General features: G+C 34.0%; 1 long non-coding RNA gene across 1 annotated transcript; it reads left to right on the forward strand.

The window, feature by feature from the left end:
• The first annotated feature begins 2,866 nt into the window (after positions 1-2,866).
• LOC134248533 (uncharacterized) lies at positions 2,867-7,951 on the forward strand. Its single transcript, XR_009988069.1, has 4 exons — positions 2,867-3,028; positions 6,780-6,850; positions 6,945-6,991; positions 7,781-7,951. It is a non-coding gene; the product is annotated as an uncharacterized LOC134248533 (long non-coding RNA).
• The last annotated feature ends 5,061 nt before the right edge of the window (positions 7,952-13,012 follow it).

Consider the following 13,012-nt stretch of genomic DNA (forward strand, 5'->3'; position numbering starts at 1 on the left):
ACCTTTATCATACAGCTTGGTTATAAGATTACTATTAATACCTTTTTTAAGTAAAACATCCAATTACGAAACAGATATGTCAGACTCTGTGGTGTCTTTTATCTCAAGCTCACCAGGATATATCGTATCGAAATAAGAATGGAAATTATCATTGTTAATTGACAATACATCGTCGATATACAGTATCTAAATGTCGAGTTGAAAGCCACAGCAAGTGTTTTCCTCTTTTCATGCATAAGATTTTGCACAAATTCTGTTTCATGGGTACAAAAATAGGTCTGCTATTAACGGGGCGCAAAAGATAGTTGGAAGACCTGGTCTCCAAAAACGACATAGATATTGTCAATCAGAAACTCAAGCATCTTTTTTATGTCAACTTCAGAGTACTTGTGTGTACAATCAGAATGTTCTTTAACAAAATAATTTTGAAAATGGCCAATGACAAGGTAAGTAAATTTACGAGTTCCATTTTTATTGAAAAAGCAGCTGTCAATTATATCAAAAAGCCTGGACTTAAATTTATCGTGAGGAATGGTTGTGTGTAAAGTTGAAAAGTCGTAAGTTTTTAAGCTTTTGGTTTTGGTGAAATCTTGTGATTTCAAATTGTCCAAAAGTTCCTTGGAATTTTTAAGTACTGCGGTATCCATATCTGATTTACACCACTTCTTGAATATACTGCTGCATAGTGCTCTTGAAGTTTCTCCTTCACTAATATCTAAGTGAGGAGTAGAAAAAGAGTCTTGGTTGAACATTTACTGGAACCCGCTATGTATCTTTGTTTGAAAGATTCTTATGAAGTTTCGGAATCCAATATATATATATATATATATGGTAGTTCAAATTCACTTTTGTTCTTTAGGATATCATAAATATGCAAAACTGACATATGAGTTTGAAGAATTTCTTCCTTAGAAAAGGAACTACGAGTAAAGGTTGCATTACCACATTTAAAGTGTGTCCAATTTTCAAAAAAAATCTTTCCATAACGGACCAACTTTAGAAAGTTTGCAATTAATGGTATCATATATCGTGTATTAATTAGCTTAAAGCAGTTTCTTACAATACCATGGGAACTTTCAGAATACTTGTTAACATCATAATATCTCCACCACCACTACCACACAAAGAATGTCATGATATGTCCAAAGGTTTATCAGATATCCACACTGAAAATACTTCCGGCAACTTGATACCAAAATAAAGGAACTAGAAAGATTTAGATAGATGTACCTCCTGTTTGGTTTTGGGAAAGAAAAACAAAATACTTTAAAATGTTACATCCCTAATGCAGATGAAAATAGAAAAGGGTTATCATTGCTCAGAATAACGAATATAACTTTTATTTCTGTTATCTCTCTCGCTTTGGTTTAAGGGGGAAGCAAAGTCTGGAACTCTGAAAATATACGTAATTATTGTGAAGGGTCAACAAATAATATGTCACATGACAAACAAGATGACTTCAACTTTTCCATCATCAGCTTCTCTCATAAGTGTAGTAATATTTCGCTTTCACCTGCTTATGGTATTTATGTCTTTCAACTTATTTCCCATTCAACAGCATGCTCTGAGTACTGTCAATTTTTAAACAGAAGAAGACTATTCACACATAAGTCGATGCTGCAGGGATTTCAAGAACCTGTGTTAAAATCACAATTTTCTAAATTCTATGATCGTCATAATGACCTTATAAGTATATATGACTTACCTCTAAGTCGTATGTTTTTGTACTTAACTACAGAAAGTATCGATAATTATATTATTATTAACACATTTATGGACCAACGTCGTGTGTGACCTGGCAATAGGTGATACTCACTTCTCCTATGCCCCTGATCCCACCAGTATCTGTATTGTTTAAGTGTTTATGCAATCGACCTTTCATTAAACTTCCTCAAACTGATTAATAATAATACATGCATTATACATTCTCAGTTTATCAATTTCTGACAGAGAGGGGTTTTTCGATTCTTTTTTTTAAATGCCGTTTATTTTATGTGAGAAGTTTGAGAACAGTTTAGGCTATTCTGTTTATAATCATTCTTCATTCGCATCATATTACAAAACATTTTAAGGGTTGTAGAAAAACCAACAACTTCCTAATTGATGCACTTGTGTCAAAGGAAAACATTTTTAAAATTTATATAAGCATGCAGAAATAAACAAAAACAAATATTCCACCTCCTACGGAGTACTAGACGATTAGAAGGGCGTTGAACATTGCAGTCCCAATGAGTAACGAAAATATCCTAAGCTTTATTAAATCTAGATATGTAAATACCAGACATATTTACCACTTTGAAAAAACTGATGAAATGAGATATTTTTAATCTAGGAACATGTAGTTTAACTTTTGTACATACTTCAAATTAAGGTGTAATATCTCTCTGATAAGAAGTGAAAATGATGAAATTTGGAGCAGAGAGATATTTCACCATAAGATTCGATTCTCGGCTTTTTTTTATCAGTCGCGGGTTAAATTATATCCCATTTTCCAATGTGTTACCCTAGAAAGATTTGAAGCACATGCGACTTTTCCATGAAAAGTAACTTTGACCAGATATGTTTTTGCAGCAACAATTAACTCAAGTTTTTAATCTATTGCAGGGTCTCGATAGTAATGGTCATTTTACAATTGTGTGACAGCTGGACAGACAGAAAAAACAATCATCCTAAAGGCAGCATTTCTTCCCCTTTGGCAGTAACAAAATTAAATTTTCTTATAATCACTGGTAAGGTTTTGATATTTTGATGAAACAAATTCAAATAAACGATCGCGATCAATTCACTTTATATTACATTATTTTATATATTTGAATAATTGTAAGTGTTGGTTTAGAAATGCACAAAAATACGATCATGTGTTAGAAATAGTGCTTAGATTTAAAAAAAAAATTGTATTTGATTTCCTTCCTGCTCTATGCTCTAGGATGTGAAGGGCATGTGCGTGCGCAAAGCTAATTTGCATCTGTGAAGGGCGTGTGATTATCGACATAGGCAGCGCAGAGCCATCATCCCTTTCTTAACCAAGGTAAAGATTTCTTTAAAAATGATTTGAGATTCTTAACGACTTTAAATGTATGTAACTTTATTTCTGTGAGAATTAAAAACTTAACTGTTTTTGCATAAAAAAAAATATTTTAAGGCCGGTGCACACGCTGCAATCAATTGTATCGAGTGTAAGGTACTATCAGTTTTATGCAACAGATTTGATGACACATGGGATTGTTTTGGAGTTAAGCGCTGTTGCATTTCAGGCAGAGTAAAATGTGATTTTTTTTATCAGCCAGACAGATGCAGAAAAGGCAGCCTTGTTACTAAGCGTCTGAATTGGATTTTTTAAAAAGGCCTTGCTACATATTCCTAAACAACTAAAATTGTATATGTACAATCATTAACGGCCACACTCTCTTATTTATTTGTGAATAGACCTCTTTTGGTGCTCAACTTTTTTATATAAAAGTTTGGATGGAAAATAGGAGAAATGTGTTCCATTAGTTGCAGCTGTGTACCAGCCTAAAACTTTTTATCTAGAGTATTAAAGTTCTGCTTCTGAACACGTAGATAGATAGGTATTTATTTGGTATACTACTTACTTTGGTACAATACATTTTTTGAGATGAAAAAGTTTGACACTAAAGAAAATTAGAATTCAAACTAATAGAAAGCAAAGCGTACTTAGTTATCTACTGACACCTTTTTCGTGAATAACATAATATATAGTAGAGAGGGTTTTGTGTAGACTTTGCATGTTGTCCAATCCTTTCTGAATTATTCATTAATAATATTCAGTAATAAATTTTGCAGTATTTCCTTCTAATTACATTTTAGGAAATATTTTTATTTATTCCCTCTACATACGAATTGCCTCGGTCGGACCCACTCATCGCCAGTTACGGAAATGGCCGAGTACATGTAATTACGATTCGGATATTCTACCTTTATTTAAAGGGAAAGACTTTCAAGTGTTTAACATCAGATAATTAAGGCATTAATGAAGTGTTTTGTTAACAGAGATAAGTCACGAAGTCTCAATAAACATTATCTGAATTTTATGCACTGTGTCGTTTGGACCACTAGACTCTTATATACGAAATATTTTATCTACAGACATTATTATGTGCTGGGCGATTATTACAGAAAGACAAATTGGAATTTTATTTGAATTTTAGACTAATTTAGAGAAATACTGTAATTATTCTGGTATTTTATCTCATTTGTTAAAATTATATATACATAAGAAAGGGCAGGAAGAACTATTAAGTTTTGTATAACATCTTAGAGATGCTAGTAAATGATGCTGCATATCAAGTCCTGAAATTCATTTCTACCATTAGAGCTTAAGGCCCAGATTTGCTAATTACCTAAGTGCACACTTGAGTTTTTAACTTGAGTTATTTCGTACTCTTTTTACTTGTGTTCTTATGATAATTCTATCACAAACGAGGAACTAACAATATTTAATCGTTCATATGGTTCCCTGAAGGAAATTAAATATTTCCTTTGCAGCGAATATAGCTAATGATTCTGTCCTTTCCTATACAAGTATGTAAATGCACTTAAAAAATTTCATTATTTATTTCATTGAATAAGTGGGTTTTTTTTTCAAATTTGAGTAATGATACTGTGAGCTAAACAACAATACATGAAATGCATTCAATACCGTGACACTTGATCTTTTTTTGCATATTACAAAAGATCGAGTCAGTGATAGATCTCAAAATATGCCGGTATCCGAAGATTTATAAACACGAACACCCGGAAATTCCGAAGAGCTCTAGAGGTGGGATCAGGTGCCTAGGAGGAGTAAGCTTCTGCTAACCGACACAGCCACGTGACCGCTATGATTGATTGATTGTATGTTGTTTAACGTCCCTCTCGAAAATTTTTCACTCATATGGAGACGCCATCATTTGCAGGTGGAGAGCTGCAAATTTTGTCCTATATATGCTCGGCACTCAGGGCCATTGAGCAGTGAGGATCTTTTTTCGTGCTAGCATCTACTGCGACACGGGACCTCGATTTATACGGTCTTATCCGAAGTATCGGTCTCCATGTCCCACAGTGGGATTCGAACCCGCGACGTAAGGCTCAACTCCTTCCTTCGCGACTCTAGAGCAGACGCTCTAACCACTGCGCCACGCGAGCTGTACGTTATGAATTTATCAGATAGAAGGACTATTTTGTAATCTAACCGAGTTTAGAACCAAAGAAAAATTAGGTATGGACGAGTCTGTCAAAATAGGAGCCTATGCTATATTTGCAAAGGATATCATTATAACGATCATGTATTTTACAAAGTGTTTACTTTAATTGACATTGTTGGAATCCCTGAAACATCAATATATCTGTCAGTAGCCTGTCTTAGTTTGTAGATCGACTAAGTTTGGAGATTTAACACTATATGCAGATAATAGCACAATCTTTGTACAAAAGTAAGGAAAGTTGACATTGAAAAACCTGAAGGCATCTCTTTTGTCATACAATTTAGCTGTTAATTGGCCCTTGTCCATCTGCTTTTGGCCAAAGAACAGTCGTTATACCTTTGTTTGCATATTTGGTTTTCAATTTTTAATTGTAATAGAGCCTGGGCCTACCTAGCTATGCGAACATAGAGGCTGTGACCAGTGTAAAATCAATATACATGTATGTTGCATAATCATTGCCAGTAAAAAATTAAAGCGATTTATTTTCCATGTGCTATTCTTTTGTGAAGTTATCAACTCAGTTTTAACTGGCATAATAAAACACACTGACAGATGACATGGGTGTACACTGTACACTATATATGTATATCCTTTCTTTTGGATAATAATGGTTTGATTCATTGTTAAAGTTGGGATACCATTCCTTTCCTTTTAATAATTACGGTATTCATCATTTCCGTCTGGGATTTATTGGACTTGATAACTTGATCAGCCCCGTATTGACATCCCAATAAACCAAGAAAACCATTCCTTATTACTTATGGTTACTTCTTTGTTTTGCTTTAAGTGTGGTTTCTTTTATTTATAACGTTGTTTATATTTTTTATGACAATCCTTCGGCCCTCGGGCTGATATTGGAGTCTTGGGTTGATATGGGTGTGTTACAGATTTTGCCATGTATTATTCTCTATTTAATTTTAACATATACAGTGTTTTATTTACTGTTTTTGAAAATGTCTTTTCCTTTTGGATAATTATGTTTCATATAATTATTTTCAGTTTGAAGCGCGGGAAATCAATTTTCCTACTCGCTAATAAGTGATGTTACAGGGATGTCAGCAACCTCGATTAAAGTCATCATTTCCTACCTTCTATGGTCGTTTAAAGACCTTGTTAGCAAAAACATTGAAATAACCTATCATTAGAACGTATTGTTCAGGGATTTTTTTCATATTAATTTGATTTCGGAATGTCCCATCTTCCTGATCAATACATAGACCTCACGGCGGGTGTAACCTGACAACGGAGGATGCTTAATCCTCCTAGGCACCTGATCCCGACCCTGGAATGTCAAGGGCTCGTGTTTCATGCCCTCTTCACCTATACATCTATTGCTCATAGATTTTTAGAGATCGATCACCTTGCGTTATCTTTATCTTCTACATTATTTATCGTTTTAGCTTTGACTACCTGTGAATGAATTCGCCGTTCATTTATTGTCTTAGTTTTCGGCTACCTTTTCATAATTACGTAGCTAGTTTTTTTTTTAAGATTGTCCATCTTCAATTGTTTTGTAGTTTATTAATGGTTTTAGCTTTGGTTATCCTTTAATATATCTTATTTTTATTGTTTTAGGTCGTCTATTTTACAGAGCAAGATGATAAAACAAATATTTTGCCTTTTATTCATTTTCTTTGTCTCGATGGGTAAGTATTATGAACTTTGTGTATCCATTACCAAAACGGCATTGAAAATTAAGTTATACTTCATAAATGTCTCGGAATTTTCTTTTATTTACAGTGATGGCACAAAGTAGTAACGATACCACTGCCACCACACCAAAGAGCGTAAGTCACACCGATCAAACTTTAATATACATGGAATAATAATATAATAATTTTGTCTGATTTTAGCTTTACTATGTCCAAAAATTGGAGGTAGATATGTTTTACCGAATTCCAAGTTTGTTGTAATACCCCTTTTCTCTTTTAAATTGGTTGATCTTCGTTGCATTAAAACTTCAACAATATTGCGTCTCTATAAAAAGTGGTACCTGAAAAGATAACGTAGATCTATTTCTTCAATGATATAATTCCTAGAATAAAATTGTTTGACATTCATTTATAAAACATTCTCACAACTTCAGGGTCCCTGTATCAATTGCCCGTTGTTGCTGGACCCCCGTTTTATTCGGGGCTCCTGTTCTCATTGATGTATACAACAAAGAATAAGTTGAGACTTAAACTGCACTTGTTGCACATTGATTATTCCAAAAGCTTGATGTTAATGACTGAGAGAAAAGAAAACCAGTCAAGATTTGTAGCTTTCCCTATCATTACAATCCGCCCGTAAGATATCCAATAGAATTTGTCAGGGGTCCCACGGACTACAAGGTGAGAGAGACCCTGTCATTGTCAGAATGGTATAAAATTGCTCACAAAGGAGGCTGATTATGAGATATGAAACATATTTATTTGGAAAGATATAAAGTAATGAAACATTTTATTTTTATTATTATCAATTGAGGAGGCCATGTCAGAAAATTGAGACGTTCTTTCTGATAGTTATTATGAAAGATAAAAATAAAATTATTATTCTGAAAGCTTCTTTCATTGTAAATTCGTTAATTATTACAGGGCGCCGATTTCTTAACCGGAACCATAGCAGTTCTGATGACGTCATTGTTTGTGCTTCTCCGCTCTCTCCAATGAGGTGTCTTCCTAAATCAGTGTTACCATGCACAGCGTTACTATATATAGACTCCATAAATAATATATCTAACGAAATAAATACTGTATAAAGGCAAATATGTGTCTTTTTTTATTTCTCTTTGGGGAAGAGCACTTGTATTAACAAAGTTGTTATTGCTACACACTCATTGGTATTAAGAGGTATCCCAGTTTTGACCAAAATAGTACTTACCGCATTTTTCGGATTAAAGGACAGCTTTTCTCCGAGTAGATGGACATAGAATTGCGATCTTCAAACATACCAGACTCTTTTGAGCGATGTTAAACGAAAACGAACAAATAAACTCAAATTAAAATACTTGCCGTGTAACCTAAATAATAGTGAGTTATGTAATTCTCTTTCCTGCCTAGTTTTATTTTTGGCAAAACATTTTCAGCACAAAGCTGGTGAATATAGTGAAGATAGCAAACAGTTATCGATCTAAAAAAAAAAGTGAAGAGGACACGAAACACAGATCAAGGAAAATACTAGATGGGATCACGTGCCTAGGACGATTAAACATCCTCTGTTGAACGAGTTACGACCACCTGAAACTTCAGAGGCGGCCAGGAAAATGGATTTTGGACTTTACTGATTACAAACCATTTACTTCTGATAAGTTATATCGGAGATGCTAGGACAGGTTTACTGTGTTTGAGCAGACCATAGCAGTCAATCTGGTTTCTGCGATTTTGGCTTACCTGTAACACCTTTCTTGCTGTTTTAAGGGATATTTACCTTTTGAAGAATTACTTTAATTATTTCTGATCAATTCCCATTTGCGTTTGTACGATTTTTATAGACGCACAATTAGACTGACCAGACAAAACGTACGTCTGTCTGGCCGAGCATGAAAACTCACTGACAGGCATCAAATCGTCCAATTTCTTCTCGTTTTTTTTTTATCACGGTAAATAATTTGTAACCTGCTCACAATCCAGAATTGACAACCTGAAACAAAAATCTTAGCAAAAAAGTCTTAGCAATGTTACTCCTAAGAGATAATCAAAATAGAATTTTACAGTGGAATTAATATGAGCCGCAGGAATAATGACCACACCAACATTTCAGATAGTAAGCTAGTGCATGCAAAACTTCTTAACATTAAAATAGACGGTGTTGTAAAAGACTGTCAGGAAAAATATATAAGAAAACCAATAGAAAATTGTGAAAAATATATAATCTCAAAACAAATAAACTAGATCTAACACATAAAATGGCAGAGGCCAAACAGAATCTTGATTCAAATTTTGACATTACAGAAACTATCATGATATTCATTATGCATATACAAACTGGCAGTTTAAAGTGCATTGGAGCCAAATATAAAGTAAAAATGTTACAAAAATAAAGATGAACAATGAATTAAACAAAAGTAAACAAGAATTCAAAGAGTGTCCATGAGAATTGGAAAGCTACAGGAGAACCATATGATCACAGCCGGGAAATATGCCAAGCGAAAGTTTCGTATTATGCAAAGACAAGAGTCAGCTCTTGAAAGAGAAAAAAACTATATAACGAAATATGTGACGAAATATCAGAAGCAAGCCTATAGCATTTGAAGGACCAAAAGCTATTCTTTAAACTAGTAAAGAAGCAAAGGATACAACAGATAAAACGTCAAAAGATACAACAAACCTTATTATTGTAGAAGATGAGACGAACAATGAATATATTGTCAATTGCCAATGAGTACATGACTAAAGAGGGTAATTAGTCATGTACTCATTGGCAATTGAAAATTGTTAATTAGTAAAGGACATTTATGGCACGCCAAATTCACAAAAATGAGATAATCATAGTTTCACAATCGATAAACTAGGTTTATCGGTTGTAAACTATAGTTTACGGACTGTAAACTATAGTTTACAATGTTAATCTATATTTTACATCTGTAAACTATAGTTAACGCGAAAATCTATGTTTCACAACCGTAAACTATACTTAACACCGAAAACTATCATTTGCGATTGCAAAACATAGATTATCTGATAAATACAGTTTCACGATTTGTAAACTATAGTTTACAAACCGTTAACTATAGTTAACGATCTGATAAATATAGTTTCACGATTTGTGAAACTATGAAACAAAACTATAGTTTACGATTGTAAACTATAGTTTACAAACGTGAATCTATGTTTATCAACAAAATCTATTGTTAACGCTTTATTACAGACAGATAAACTTAGATTATCATTCGTAAACTATAGTTTACAACCATTAAATATAGTTTTACAGATGAAAACTATATTTAACGAATCGTTAACTATAGTTTACGGTTTGTAAACTATAGTTTACAGTCGATAAACCTAGTTTATCAATAGTGAAACTAGGTTTATCTCATTTTTGTGAATTTGGCGTGCCATAGACATTCGTCATGAGGAAAACTTTGTTTTGAAATCAAATTTAGAATTTATTTAATATTTACAGAGTTTTATTAGTTAAATGAAATTAAAGGAAAAAAAAGAGAGAAGTTTAACTCTTAAAAACCATTTTTAAATTTGAAATTACTCTCGTTTTTGAACAAAATTTTGAACACAGGGATCAAACCCAGAAAATTACTGAGGAAATGAATGTCTGTAAAACCGCTTATCGGAAAGATCTAAAGGACATACGCAACGTAGTATGAATTTTATTTGTCTTTTTTCATGGAGTTGAAGAGTTCCAATACTTAAAGGAACTGTGTGCTACCTTTCGATTTCAATGTCTGTTTATATCTATTATATTTAGCCTGTTTTACTATATTATATCCATCACAAAACGCCCTACAAAGACGATTCACATAGAGATCCTCCCCTCGTATGACTGGCTTAATAATTTCGGAGGCCCTCTATTAGGCAGAGGATAATAATGCCAAAGATTTCTAAACATTAGAGCAACAAATGGCTGTAAGACTGCTATATCTATCAAATTTGGATGTAAATGGTTTTTAAGGGCCACAAGTAGGAAAATATAAGAGGTTCAAAGGGGAAAGTCTAAAGCAAAAGAAGAAAATTAAGACCTTGTACATGTTGTAAGTAAATGACTTATGGCAAACGAAAAGTGAAATTGAAATATCAGAAGAGGCACCTCTTCGTCATCTCGAGTTAGAGACAAATTCATATCGTCACTTCATCTTCTATATGGCAGTCGTGCGCACATTCCCTAAATGCATTTAAAAAAGACATCGGAAACAAATACTTATCGGCTACAATCTATAAAAAAGTGTCACGAGCATGAAGTGAACTGAGAGTGATTGTTGAGTGAGGAGAGTCAGGCGCGGATCCAGGAATTGAAGTTAGAGGGGCGCCAAAAGTAGGCAAGGGGTCTGGGGGCCGCCTTGAGGCCCCCAGTTGGTCCAGGACAAAGCCCTGGTGCATGGGGGCCCAGGGGGCGAAGCCCCCGGAAGCTCCTGGATTTTAGAGATTTTATAGGGTAAAAATGAGGTCTACCAAGACATAGTATACATATTAAATCTTCTAGACGAAACTGTGATTTACTTTAATTTTGACAATTTTAGGGGGGCGCGCGCTGGGGGCGCCCCCCCCCCCACCTTCAATCCGCCACTGAGAGTACAGAGGATAGACTATAGACTTCGGTATATTTTAAGGACATACGCAACGTAGTTTGAACTTTTTCATCTTTTTCCATGCATGGAGTTGAAGAGTTTCAATTCTTAAAGGAATAATTTACTATATTTTAAAGTCTTTATATGGTATTGTACACTTTTTCTAAAACAATTTTTTGATAAAAGAAACATCTAGAATATATGTTTATTATTTTTTATATATTTCTCTATGAATCATCCAAGAATTTTCCTCAATTGATATATTAAAAAAAAACGGGTAATGCATGCTGTCTTTTTGTCTGTGGAGATCTGATGACACTATGATCTTAATTTAGGAATATCGTGAAAAATTATCAGTAGGTAAGGTACGTTGTATATGTCCTTTAAAAGCCCTAGTCTGCACTATACAAGGCAGCCATACCTGGGTAAATTGCCTCACTCTCGCAATAGGAAATTGCCATGGTATTCAGGAGTCAAGCTTATGTATATCTGAATTATATTAAGAAAGAATACTACAATATATTATCGACTCCTCCCATAAAATATTTACACAAAGCAATTCTAGAAATGTGAAAACTCAAGGATTTATTCAGAACTTAATTGACACGAAGTTTTTGGTATTTTATATCGCTCAATCATTTCAAGTGATGATCACCTTTCAGGGACGTAGCATCATTTTTGATAAAAGATGGGAGGGGCAACCGACTTACCTGAAAGGCTAGATAAAATTTAAATTAAAAATCCTTGCCAAACTAATTTCCTTCATATACTACTACATGTATTCCTTGTGACAAAACCTTTCTCTAGGTAACACCAAATTTAACCTAGTGACCTTGACCTAGGGCTTTCATATTTCACATGAATATTTACTGTGACAAGACCTTTCAGTGGGAGTCAAAATATTTAACCTTTTGGCCTTGACCTAAGGGTTTGGTCCACTTCTCAAAAACTTTAATCTTGGTCAAAAATTTTGAACCGTTAGTACAAGGGCTTTCATATCTCACAGGTGCATTCCTTGTGACAAGACCTTCCATTGGGTAGCAATAATTTGACCTTTTGACCCTGACCTTGAAGCTGAACTTGCATTTGAGAAACTTCAATCCTCGCCATAAGTTGCTATACGGGGGCATCGGTGTTTTACAAACACATCTTGTTTTTTATGCTGAGGGAAACAATCGTAAATTACCTTTTTCTTTTATATACAGTACATGCTAAGACCGTATTTTCTTTAATAGCCTGTCCACAACTCGGGTACTGAATATTAATGTAAATAAACTAAATACTGAGTGTCACTATATGCATGTATAAAAAAGGGACTTTTTATACATGCAAATACTCAATACTTACATTAACAGATTAACGCCCAGTGATCGTAGTCCACGGCGAAAGTCGGTCCATTCTTTTCAAAGCGAATAACTCTGACCCCCCCCCCCTTTTTTTAAAAACTTTCCTCCGGTTCAGCCTAGACTTCAAATGGAAATGGAAATTTTGGAATTTGTACAGACGGGTTAATAAACAGCTTTCCAGATGCGCTTTTAAAATCTAAAGTTTTATTTTAAACCTTAGCCGGAATTTTCAAGAGTATTCA

The sequence above is a fragment of the Saccostrea cucullata genome, unplaced genomic scaffold (genome assembly GCF_032062105.1).
Source record: "Saccostrea cucullata isolate Sc308-1 unplaced genomic scaffold, CSIRO_AGI_Scuc_v1 ctg55, whole genome shotgun sequence".
In the NCBI taxonomy this organism is placed as follows: domain Eukaryota; kingdom Metazoa; phylum Mollusca; class Bivalvia; order Ostreida; family Ostreidae; genus Saccostrea; species Saccostrea cuccullata.